At 37.7% G+C, this 12601-nt stretch overlaps 1 protein-coding gene across 2 annotated transcripts in view; it reads left to right on the plus strand.

The window, feature by feature from the left end:
• Positions 1-618: 618 nt before the first annotated feature.
• ARHGAP24 (Rho GTPase activating protein 24) overlaps positions 619-12601 on the plus strand; it is a 98285-nt gene continuing 86302 nt past the window's right edge. Inside the window, exon 1 of one of the 2 annotated variants that reach the window (XM_020988340.2) lies at positions 619-1125. The gene's annotated coding sequence lies outside the window, so the exon portion shown is untranslated. Of the gene's footprint in view, positions 1126-7506; positions 7660-12601 lie in introns of those variants that run through there. The other variant, XM_020988341.2, reaches the window with a different exon arrangement.

Below are 12601 nucleotides of genomic sequence, written 5' to 3' on the forward strand. Positions count from 1 at the left end.
AATTATTTGAACTAGACCAGAAAGTACCCAGCTACTTATTTTATCTCTTCAGGCATAGAAGCTTTTAAAATTTAATGTCTGAGTATCTAAGGTTGAATACATAAGATCATCTATACACTAGGGGTTCTTAGCCTTTTTTTGTGTCATGGATGCCATTGGCAATCTAGTGAAGGCTGTGAGTCTCTTCTCCAAATAATGTTTTGTGGCCAACACTCATAGTTAATGGAAATGCTAAGTTTCAGTCAGAAGTTAGTGAAAATAAAAGCGTATTTTTTTCATCCACCTTCTTAGAACCTATGTGGTTTCCTATGGACTCTTCCTTAAAAATCCCTGGTTTGGATAGAGTGGTGAGGAAAATGAAGTGTGGGTGTCACTGCTTGGAAGGCAATCGAGGGATGAGGTTGAGTTGGGAATGGTGGTGTGCAGGGATGTGTCAGGAACACATCAGGAACGGGCCAGTAGGGAAGGGCAGAGTCCAGCACAGGTGGGAAAGTTGTTCAGAGGGGCAGCTTAACAGTTAACAGTCCAGGAGCCAAGGTCAGCTGATGGGGCAGTGTCACTCCGGGTTCTAGGGGTAGCTGACAAGTAAGCTATTTTGCTGAGGAAGGGATCCTCCTGAGCCCCACAGTCACGCATTGAGAGTGTGTGGGGGAAGCTGCCAGTTGCCAAGTGAAATCTGAAACCTGGGACTGTTTGAGGACCGGCCCTGCTCAGTTGTTCCAATGTCTCATGCTGTATATTTACTCATTCACACACAATCACTCTTTTTAACTTCTTGGACAATTCTTTGCATAACTGCTAGTATTTCTCAGCTACATGTGCTGGACTGCTCAACGTCTGGGTTGAAGCGGCTGAGACTGTTGTGGATGATTTGAGTTTTCTGGGCTGAGACAAAGAAAGGAAAGAAGAGAAGAAGGGAAAGTGAAGGAACTGGGGGCAAGGGGGACCCAACACAATTGTTACTGCTGCGACAGCTGTTTTGGATTGCTTTGGGGAAATTGCTGGTATGCAGTGACCAAGTTCATGGGATGAAGACTTCCTCCTGTTGGGGGAATTAAAAAGGCTTCTTTTCTTTCCACTTGACCTGGCAGTTCCCTTCTGTAGCAAGCGGCACTTGGAAGCAGGGTATGTGGACCAAGAATTGTGTCTGTGCGGGGAGGACAGGGAGGAAAAAGTCTGTGGATCAGGCAGACATGCTCCTGGATCACAATCCATGATCATGCAGGGGAAGGGGAGAACCTACAGGAAGTCCCTTCTGCTATACTCTTTAAAAATTGTTTCCAAACTTTGAAGCCATGTTCTTTTCAATTTTACAGGGGTAAAAATAGCACAATAGCTGGTATGTATTACTGGTTTTAGAAAACAGAGGTATATTAATCAAAGTGGTCCTCTCTATTCCAGTTTTCACTAATGTGCAAGGTAATATTTCCCAAGATAATGGACACATGGGGTGGAATTTATAATAAGGATTTTTATTGTAATCCCAAAAGATTTAAGGTATCTTCAATGAATTTTAAAGCCACCCAAGAGATGTTGTGTAAAGGTTTTTTAAAATGACTCGTTTCTGGGTAGTAGCAAATATTTTTCCTTATCTCTAATGAGACTGATATATAATACATTCTAAGTTTTGAGGATATCTGAAAAAATAACTTTTCAAGTCCCTAAATAGAGAAATAGATATTGTTATGGATTCTTTAAAGAGACTGTGTTTCATATTCAGTTAGAAGTCAAGAATATGACTTGCCTTTTGAAATATGTGCTTTTTTCTTTTATTTTTTCACAGATGCCTTTTGTTTTTATATCACATTCAATTCTAAATATATTCCTCCCCCTCTGCTAACCCAGTAAGCCATCCCTTGTAACACAGATTTAAAAATGAAAGATCAGAAAAATGAACAAATACTTGACTTTAACAGTATATATAGTATATGCTGTCCCCATAGTTAATAATCTTCAAGCAAGGGAGGGAAGTGCATTTTTCTCAACTATTCCTGGTGTCAAGTTAGGTCGCTATAATTACATGGCATTCAGTTTCATATTGTTTTTCCATTTATGTTGTTATAGCCTTTGTGTATATTATCCTTCCGGTTCTGCTCACTTTCCTCTTTGTCATATTATAAAGTTTTCTATATTTCTCTGAAATCTTCATGGTCGTTTTTTTCTTACAGTATAGTTCTGTTGCATTACATTTACGTACCACGATTTCTTTACTTATTTCCCAATCCGTGGTCACCTACTTGGTTTCCCATTCTTTGCTACCACAAAACTACTGCTATTAATGTTTTTATCTATATAAGATTCTGTTTTTATCTCTTTGGGGTATAACCTAGCAGTAAAGTCTGTGTTGAAAGATAGGGGGATTTTAGTTATTTTTTTTAGCGTGATTTCAAATTGCTTTCCAGAATGAATAGGTTATTGCTTTGCAGGATGGCTCCATCAACAATGGATTAAATTGCCTGTCTTCCCATGGCCCCTTAACATTGGCCATTTCTATATTTTCTTTTTTTTTTTCCATTTAACTGGAGTGAGGTGAAACCTTAGAGTTGTTTGATTGGAATTTCTTTTTTTTTAATTAGTGATTTGGAATAGTCATTCACAGTTATTAACAATTTGCCATTCTTCTGAGAACTATTCATATCTTTTGAGCACTTTATTAGAGAATAGTTCTTGGTCTTATATATTTATGTTAACTCCATATTTATCTGAGACTTGAGACCCAAATAAATGCTTATTTGGAATAATGCTTCCTTTGAATTGAGATATTGCTACCACATTTTCAGTTGTAATCTTAGTTTGAGTTATTTTTATTTGGAAAGAGTACATCACCTTATCTAAGTTTAAAAGGAAAAATCACATTAAAACTTTGAAATACAGGGGTAAAAAACTCCAAAGTAGAAGTAAGTGTGGTTATGAAGCCCTAATTGGAATCTTAAAGTTTGTCATAGAGAAGAGGAAGACAGGAAGTGTTCTACTCATCATCCATAGTTTGGGGGAGCAGATTTCAAAGCCTTTAGGAAAAGGGTTGAGTTCTATGGACTAAAAGTTCTATAGGGAAAGTCAAACCATAAGTTATGGGAACCCGCTATAAATGAAATGCCAAAGATAAGCAGGAAAGTATTTCTGATAAGGAAGAAAAGGGAGAAGATGAATGTGGGTATAAAATGAACTCACCAAAGAAGTCAGATTTTTAACAGGGAGGATGAACACAAAAATGTGGCCGAGTCCTGTGGCAAAGCCAATGCTGATGAGGAATATAAGAACAACTTTAGAAGTGTTACTGCTTTTTAAACTACACTGGGGAAAGTATGAGACTGAAAAAAGATAAAGAACTGCTGTTGGGGTGGTTGGTACAATGGTGTCTGAAGTCAGACCTAACAGTTCATCTTTGGTTTCTGTTTTCTCTGCCAAGGAGGGTGATCTTTGGACTGGAAAAGGTGGAACAAAATGACTAAGAGAGTTTACAGTAACAATAAAAAGGAAATAACAGGGCATCCCTGGTGCTTTTCATGAGTCCTAGACATCTGGCCCCAATCACTACATCTTTGGGAGTAAAAGGAACTGGTGGATTGTAATAACTAAACTGTTCCCAGTTATTTTTGCAAGATCATAAACAATGGGAATGTTATTGCAGGATTGGAGATGGGCACATGATGCCTTGATTATCTTATTTTTACAATTCAGTTTTATTTTCAGTTCTGAATTCCCTCCCTCCCAGCTCCACCTCCCCCACTTATTTAGAAGACAAGAAAAACAAAACTCATACAAATATGTGTGGTCATGCAAAACAAATTTCCACATTAGCCATGTCCAAAAAAAAATGCTCTAGAGGTAAATAACATGTTTCATTACATGCTTTAAATATTTTTTTTGTACATATGGATCCTTTTCCTCTTTGTTTGATCTGTGGGAGATAGACCTAGTTGTGGTATTTCTGTGTCAAACTTTTAATAGTTTTTGGGGGCATATTTCCAAATTGCTTTCTAGCATGGCTGGACCAGTTCACAGCTTCACCGACAGTGCATTGATGTACCTATTTCCTCCCAGCCCCCTCAGCATTTCATATTTTCCTTTTTTTTTTTTTGTCTCTTTTGGTGATCTACAGTATTTCTGAGTGGTTTTAATGTGCATTTTTCTAATTATTAGTGATTTAGAGCATTTTTTCACGTGGCTGTTGATAGCTTAGATTTCTTCCTTTGAAAATTGCCTGTTCATCCTTTGACTATTTATCAATTGGGGAATGGATGCCCTAGTTTTCAAAAATGATAAGAGAGTATAGGTTTCAAACTGTACCCTCTCCTCATGAAGAGAGGCCTACAAGATTGACTTTGTTGGTAAAATTCTAGAACATATTACAAATGAGTTGAATGAAAAAATTATTAATTGAATGTTTATAGAACTGTGCTAAGTGCTGAGGCTATGAATACAAAAATGAAAAGGGGTGTTGCCCTCAAAGAAATCATTTTCTAATGGGGGAAGACAATGCATATGGGAGAGTGATGGCAAGGGTGGAGTATTTTGGTTTGGAAAGTTTTGGGGATACTAAAGTGTAGCCAAAGGGGAAACAGAACAACACATCTAAAACTGGAAAGCAAACAGAGATTTTTAGGGAGCATATAGAAAAGGAAGCAAGGATCACAAAATGCCAAAATGGCTTTTCCAAGAAAAGGTCATATACCACCTAATCTCATTTACTTATTTATTTTTAAAGAGTTTCTGGATTGTTAATAGTTTGCCATATTTTACCTACATATAAGAAAAACACCTAATAATGGTCTCCTATAATCTTTGTTGAAAACATGGAGATGTGTGGATAATATAACATAATATGAAGATAATATAGTTAGATTTAGAACTAGTTCCATGACCAGAGATCCAAAGAATGATCATTAATGGCTTGATATTCTTCCATTCCTCTCTCCTTCTGGATATTCCCACTAGAGTTCAATAGTTAATATACATATATTTTTAAAAAACCAGCTCCTCATTTTATTTAACAATTTAACATTTTCTTTCAATGTGGTTAAACTCTTTTTTGTTAAAAAGCTCTTGATTTTAAGAATTTGTATTTTGATGTTCCGTTGGGGGGTTTTGATTTATTGCTTTTCTAGATTTATTTAGTTGCATTCCTCTTCCACTAATCTGTTTTTCCTCTCTTTTGTGGGTAGAAGTATTTAGAGAGATACATATTCTTCTTAGCACTGCTTTACCTGCATCCCAAAAGTTTTAGTATGTTGTCTCATTTGTTGTTATTTCTTTGATGAAATTTTTTATTCCTTTGATGAAATTATCTATTTTTTCTGTGATTTGTTGTTTTACTAAAATCTTTAGAGTTATTTTGTCTTTATTAAAATTCAGATTCTTTCTTCAAAGATCGTTTTTATTAATTATAATTTTATTGTGTTATGATAAGTAAAGTATACATTTTTTTTCTTTTCTGCATTTGGTGTAGTCTATTTTTGTAAAATTGCCACGCACAGCTAAGATATATAGGCATGTTCCTTTCTGTTCTCATTCAGCATCTGCAAAAGATTAATCATGTATAACTTCTCTAAAATTGTCTTCAGGTCCTTACTTTTTTTCTTTTTTATATATGGTGTGTCTATTTCTGAACGAATACATTCAGATCCTCAACTATTAAATGTTCTATTTCTCCCTGCAATTCAATTAATTTATCTTAAGTACTTAGTACTATGGTACTATGGGTACTTAGGTACTATGAAATTCCTTGCATATATATATATATATAAAATATATACATATATATGTATGTATGTGTATATATATATATATATATATATATAAAGTATTGATATTATTTTACTGTTGTTAGTGCCTTTCAGAATAATATAGTATCTCTGTTTGTCCCTTTTAATCATACCTAGTTTTACTATTGCATTCCCTGAGGTCATGATTTCCTGACGCTTAATAAATTATTTTCTAGCCTCTAAGTGTAATTTTGTATGAATCTTTATTTTTCAGATGTTTCTTGTAAACAAATTGTTGTATTTTTCTTTCTGCTTTTCTACTCTATATTATGGTTGGGTTCATCCCTTTTGGTTCTGTTATTATGACTGTAAATTGTGTTTTTCTACCCCTCACATCCTCTTATACTGTTTCTTCTGTTAGCAGTGCACCACTATAGTTGAAGGTGGTGAAAGAGAATGAACAAAAAAACCTGGCAGTTTTTACTATAAATAGGAGCTCTTGTAATACAATATTCCAAGAGTCAAACAATGTAACCAAGAATAATTTATCCTGCAAAGCTGCATTTAATCCTAAGGGGAGGGAGATGGATTTTTAATGACATAGCTTTCAAGCATTTCTAGTGAAAAGACCAGAGCTGAGTAGGAACTCTGAAATACAAACACAAAAGTCCAGAGAAACCTTGCATTGTAAATTTATTTGAGCAATTAGTAGGAGTAGTAAGATAATGTAGTGCTGACATTCTAATGGTAGAAGAGATGGAGAAATAAGTTCCCCTTCAGAATTAGTTTTCACAAGGTTTTAAGGCTGTTAAATAAGAAAAACAGAGGACTTGCTGGTCAGTTGTTTCTGTTCTGAGAGTTTTAAGAGGGGGAAGAACAAGGAAGGTAACAGGAGTAAGCTAGTGTAGAAGGGAAGAAGAAAGAGGCAGAACATGCTATTTCTCATAATTTGGGTGCGTGGAAAGAAACATAAAGGAAGGATTTGAGGGAGTGGGCATAAGATTAACTTCATCTAAACTGTTTTTTGTTTGTTTTTGGTGAGGCAATCGAGGTTAAGTGACTTGCCCAGGGTCACAAAGCTAGTAAGTATCAAGTATCTGAGGTCAGATTTGAACTCAGGTCCTCCTGACTCCAAAGCCAGAGCTCTATCCACTGCACCACTTAGCTGCCCCTATCTAAACTAAACAAGAGGACTGAACACACACAATTTGATGTGGAAAACTCAACAGGGAAACAAGAAAGGGTTGAGAAGGAGGAAAATACCAGGGATGAAATAGCCATAATCAAAATAAATTGACTGATCCTGAAAGGGAGACGGAAGGGGGAAAAAGCAAAGAACTAGAGTCTAAGGAAATGCCCGTCAGTTGGGGAGCAGCCCAATAAATTGTGATATGCCATCGTAATAGATGGAGAATTCTGCATAGTATGAACTGTCACAGAGTGAAGCATAACCATTCAGCGATTTATACAGATGACAACATTGTAAAGAAAAATAAGTCAATGCAGTGACCAGACTAGGTCTCCAGAGGATCTAGAATGCTGCATGTTACCCACCTCCTGGCAGAGAGCTGGTGGCCATGGAGACATACATCCACTTGACTATGATTATTTGCTACAAGTTTGGGTTTTTTTTCCTTTCAGTTTTAATTAGAAGAGGAGGGGATAGTTTAGCGATAGTGATGCAAAAAAAAAGGTCATTGGAATATATATTATATATAATTATTGCATATAATATATAATTGTTATATGTTATATATAATGTATATAATTATTATATGTATATATTGCACAGAAGGGAGCAGAAAGAAGTTCCAAAGGAAGCACAAAGAAGGATGACAGCTTTGAAAGTTTTTAAATGTGTGGACTTTATACTTTTAAAGAACATTAAGCAATAAGAAATGGAGATTCATGTCGGGAAGATGGATGACAGCCACATGTGAAGCATATGCCCCATGTATGTCAAATAGCCATTTCAAACTGTTGATTTCTAAGACAAAACTCATTAGCTTTCCTTCAAAGCCTGCTCCTCTGTCCAAAGTTGCCTGTTATTGTCAAGTGCAGCACCATTCTTCCATTAGGTCAGTTTTATAATCTCATGATCATTCTTGACTCCACATTCATGCCACATAGCCACTCAGTTGCCAGATTTTGTCATTTCTATCACCACAATATCTGTTTGGGGCAGCTGGATGGCACAGTGGATAGAGTGCCAAGCCTGAAGTCAGGAAGGCTCATCTTTCTGAATACAGATCTGGCCTCAGACACTTACTAGCTGTGTGACCGCGGGCAAATCACTTAACCCTTTTTGACTCAGTTTCCTCATCTATAAAATGAGCTAGAGAAAGAACTGGCAAACTACTCCAGTATCTTTGCTAAGAAACCCCAAATGGGGTCACGAAGAGTCAGACACAAATGAAATACAACTGAACAACAACACAGTTTGGTTTCATTTGCGCCAACTAAAAACTGTGACAGAAGAATAACAGGACCCGCCACCTCAGAGGTGGAAGGAACTTCAGAAGCATCCTAGTCCAATCCACAGCTGGGCAGCAATCTCTTGTAGAACATGCCTAACTACTGGTCACCCAGCCTCTGCTTTAAGATGTCAGGTGAGGGGGAAACTTCCTACCCCCACCCCCTGAGGCAGCCCATTCCCCCTTTGGATGGCTCTAATTATTATACATGGAGCCAATTTCATGGTGAAGAAAAAGCCCTCTGCCTGGCTACTGAACATGTATACAAAAGGAGAAACTTGTTCTCTTTCCTTCCTGCCAGCTATAAGGTATAATGATGATTCTCTGAGCCCTCTCCAGAGGGCTCCTGGAGGCTATCATAGCTGAGTTCACAGAACAAAAAAGAGACACAAGATAAAATCCTTAATGAGATAATTCAAGTATTTAAAGGATTCACTCAACATCCCTGCCCAACATCTCAGCCTCCATGGAGGTATGAACAAAGAGTCATATGGGGAACACCGTCCTGTAGAGCTAAACAGAGCTATATTGGGAATGCCTCCTGCTTAGAGACTCTGTCACTTCAACTGCTTTCAACTGTCTGTGGCTTTGAGTAATAGGCATTGGTTCTACTCAAACACATGAACTGTATTGGTGGTGGAAGAATGCTAACTTCTGCCTGGGAGACCTTTAGATGAAGAGATCCCTAGTTTCAGAGATTCTGCATGGAACCCCCTCATAACCTCTTCCCACTCAGATAAAACAGGCCAAATGTTGCTTCAGTCAAATCATAGTAGGAAAGGAGGAAAGACAGAGAAGAAACTGGAGAAAGGGTGAATCAGTGTGGATGACTGCATGGAGTATGAAGAAAGGGATGTATTCAAGTTAGGCCCACTCTGATCCTCCTAGAAGCTGCTAAGCCTAGTAACTGGTCTTGTAAAGACTAACTCCGTCGTTGTGGGCCGAGGTTGAAGCAGCCCTGGGGTATGCCCACAGATGAAGTGTAAGGAATCAGAAAGTGAGGGAGGAAGAAATATAAAGAGAAAAACCACATTTCAAGCTGAATAAAACTCAATGAAAACTCAGATTGCAAACAGATAAACAGAAAGAATCCTAAATCTAGAAGGTAAGATGAATGCCACATCCTTAATGAGATTTCCACTCTCTCTTAACAAAGATTACAAAATAAAGTGAAATAGTATGGAGGGAGAAGAGAACAGAGCCCAAGAGAAAACTGTGGGATACCTACCATTAGCAAGTATGACCTGGGTACAGTAAAGGAAGCTAAGAAGGAGCAATCAGGTAGGAGAGAGTATAGTTCTGAAAACCTAAATGTAAGAAGGCATCAAGGAGAGGAAAGTGATTGACGCTGTCGAAGGCTGCAGAGAGGCGAAGGATGAGAAATAAGAAAAGACCATTAGATTTGGCAGTTAAGAGATCAATGGTAACTTTGGAGGGAGCGTTTCAGTTGGTTGGTTAATTCAGGACTTAGATTGTACAGTTAAAAAGAGAGTGAGAGGAAATAAAATGGAGGCACAAGTTTAACCACAAAAGGCAGGAAAGATGGGATTATAGTTATGGGAATGGATCACATGAGGGATGAGAGCAGGGATGGACCAAGTGAAGGTTTTCTGAGGATGGGGGAGATATGAGGATATTTGTAGGCAGTAGAGAGACAACCAGTATTGAAGATAAGTGAGAGAATTGGGATTAGTAGAGAGGCCAGTCTGCTGGAGAAGATGGAGTGAAATGGGATGACTTGTGTTACCTCGAGGGGATAGCCTTGGCAAGGAGAGAGGCTGCCTTATGTGAGACAGAGGTGAAAGAGAACAGACTGGCAGAAGGCATCTGGAAAATATGAGATGAGAAGGAGGAGAGAAGAGGGAGTTCTTGGTCAATGGCTTCAATATTTTCGTTAAAATATTAGAAAAAGGTCTCAGTTGAGAGGATGGGGAGAAGGGGAGTATGGCAGTTTGCGGAGAGCTGAAGAGGTTTTGAAGAGCCCCCGGGGTAAGAGCAGTAGTGAATTAATTAGTGAGGTATAGAAGGATTACCCTGCAGTAGTAAGGGCCCAGTGAGGGTTAACAAACATGTCTCTTTTTTCATAAGGGAGGTATTGGACCACAACTTTGAAATGAGTCACACATAAATACAGCCAATGTGTTGTTTGACTTATTACTGTACTTCTTTGTTGCAAGGGAGGATTTTATTGGGGAGCGGGGAAGTGTCAGGGTAGGGGAGGACAGGAAAGAGAATGTCATTGGGAAGTGATGTAAGGAAGAAAAGTGTCTAAACATTTTTTTTTCATTTTTTAAAGCTACAGATGTCTTCCTGTTACTATTTCTAACTTAAAACTGATCTATTAAACCTTTACTGGATTTTCTTGGGACGTAATAGTCACTGTTTACATGGAATTATAAACATCATTCCTAGTTTATACCTTTCAGTTCAGTAACATTTGAGCAGTTTAAAACTTGGTTAAGCACTGTATGATTTTCACAGAAGCTATTCTATGTAAAATAACATTTAGTAATGGTAAAATAAGAAGGCCCACTGGGACTTCATTAAGTTACTGCTGCTGTACTCATGCACAGTTGTCCCTAAGCTGCTCAGGACTCAGAGGGCAAGAATTCTTGGTTTCTCCAAGTTGATTGGTAATTTGCATTAATTTTTTTATAAGCCTTAACAAGTGGATAGAGCAAATGTATACAAATGTACAATGTTTTAGCCACCATGACCTTTGCTTAAATTACATGAAAATAAATGCAGACATACAGTCGTCTTTTATTACTGGTTAAGATTAGAGTTTGTTAGCAAGAATTTCTCCATAATACAAAGTTTTAATTAAACAGCTTTAAAAATCATGGACTATAGTGAATGCCCTTTAACCCAGCAATACCATTACTATGTCTTTACCCCAAAGAGATCATAAAAAAGGGAAAGGAACCCACATGTACAAAAATATTTATAGCACTTTTTGTGGTGGCAAAGAATTGGACATTGAGAGGATGCCCATCAACTGGGGAAAGACTGAACAAGTTATGGTGTAAGAATGTAATGGAATACTATTATTCTATAAGAAATGATGAGCAGGATGATTTTATAAAAACTTGGAAAGACATATATGAACTGATGCTGAGTGAAGTGAGCAGAACCAGGAGAACATTGTGCACAGTAAAAGCAACATTGTGTGATGATAGATAGAGTTAGCTCTTCTCAGCAATGCAAGGATCCAAGATAATTCCAAAAGACTCATGATGGAAAATGCTATCCACATCCAGAGAAAGAACTATGGAGTCTGAATGCAAATCGAAGCTATTATTTTCACTTTTTTTTTCTCATGGTGTTTTCCTTTTGTTCTGATTCTTCTTTCACAACATTACTAACGTGGAAATGTGCTTAACGTGATCACGTATGTGTAACCTCTATCGGATTGCTTGCTGTCTTGGGGAGGGCAGAGGGGAAGGAGGGAGAGAGAACATTTTGGAACTCAAAATCTTATGAAAGTGAATGTTGAAACTATCTTTACATGTAATAGGAAAAAAAAAACATTGTTTACAAAAAATAAAATAAAACAAGAAAAACAAAAACTCATGGACCATAAATCTGCAAATGGATTATGCAATGATGAGAATAGAGAGAAAAATATAGGGGCAGCGAGGTGGCGCTGTCTGGCCTCAGACGCTTGACACTCATTAGCTGTGTGACCTTGGGCAAGCCACTTAACCCTGATTGCCTCACCAAAAAGCGAAAGAAGGAAAGAAGAAAGAAAGAAAGAAAGAAAGAAAGAAAAAGAAAGAAAGAAAGAGAAAGAAAGAAATCCATATCGTGATGGGAAGTATTTGTGATTCAGCAGGTGAAACAACATAAAAAGAGCCAGGGAAGTTGAGGCCAATATGATCATTCATGTTGGTTTTACTTTTAATAGTGTTCTTTGCCCTTCCCTCTACTCTGTCTCTTTCCCTTTGGTTAAGCCACCAGCACCATGATTCCAATCCCATTTCCTAAAATAAACTTCCTAGGAGAGGCAGTATAACATAGTGGATAGAATGCTAAACTTGGATTCAGGAAAACCTAGGTTAAAAATCCCATTTCTGAGACGTTTTAGTCATTATGCCCTAAACGCATGTTGTAGAGTGGGTCCTGCTTTTTGATTCAAGAAAGAGAGAGACCAATCAAGATGGCAAAATAGGAGGAAGTAGGGTAGACCAGCTCTACAAACAATTATTCCAACAAAGGTCTCAGAGAAAAGTGTCAGAATGAGTCGTGATCAGAAACCCAAAGAGAAACCACAGTAGTTCATCTTTCCAGTCTATGCTCATAAATTTCTCCCGTAGTCCAGGCACTAGGTCAGAAACTGTGGAACAAGGGAGAATTGGGATCTCAGAGCCAGATTCCAGGAGCAGAACAGAACTGCAATACTGTTGCTCTGACCCCGGAGAG

This window comes from Phascolarctos cinereus, unplaced genomic scaffold (assembly GCF_003287225.1).
Source record: "Phascolarctos cinereus isolate Bilbo 61053 unplaced genomic scaffold, phaCin_HiC Scaffold_9;HRSCAF=440, whole genome shotgun sequence".
Taxonomy (NCBI): Eukaryota; Metazoa; Chordata; class Mammalia; order Diprotodontia; family Phascolarctidae; genus Phascolarctos; species Phascolarctos cinereus.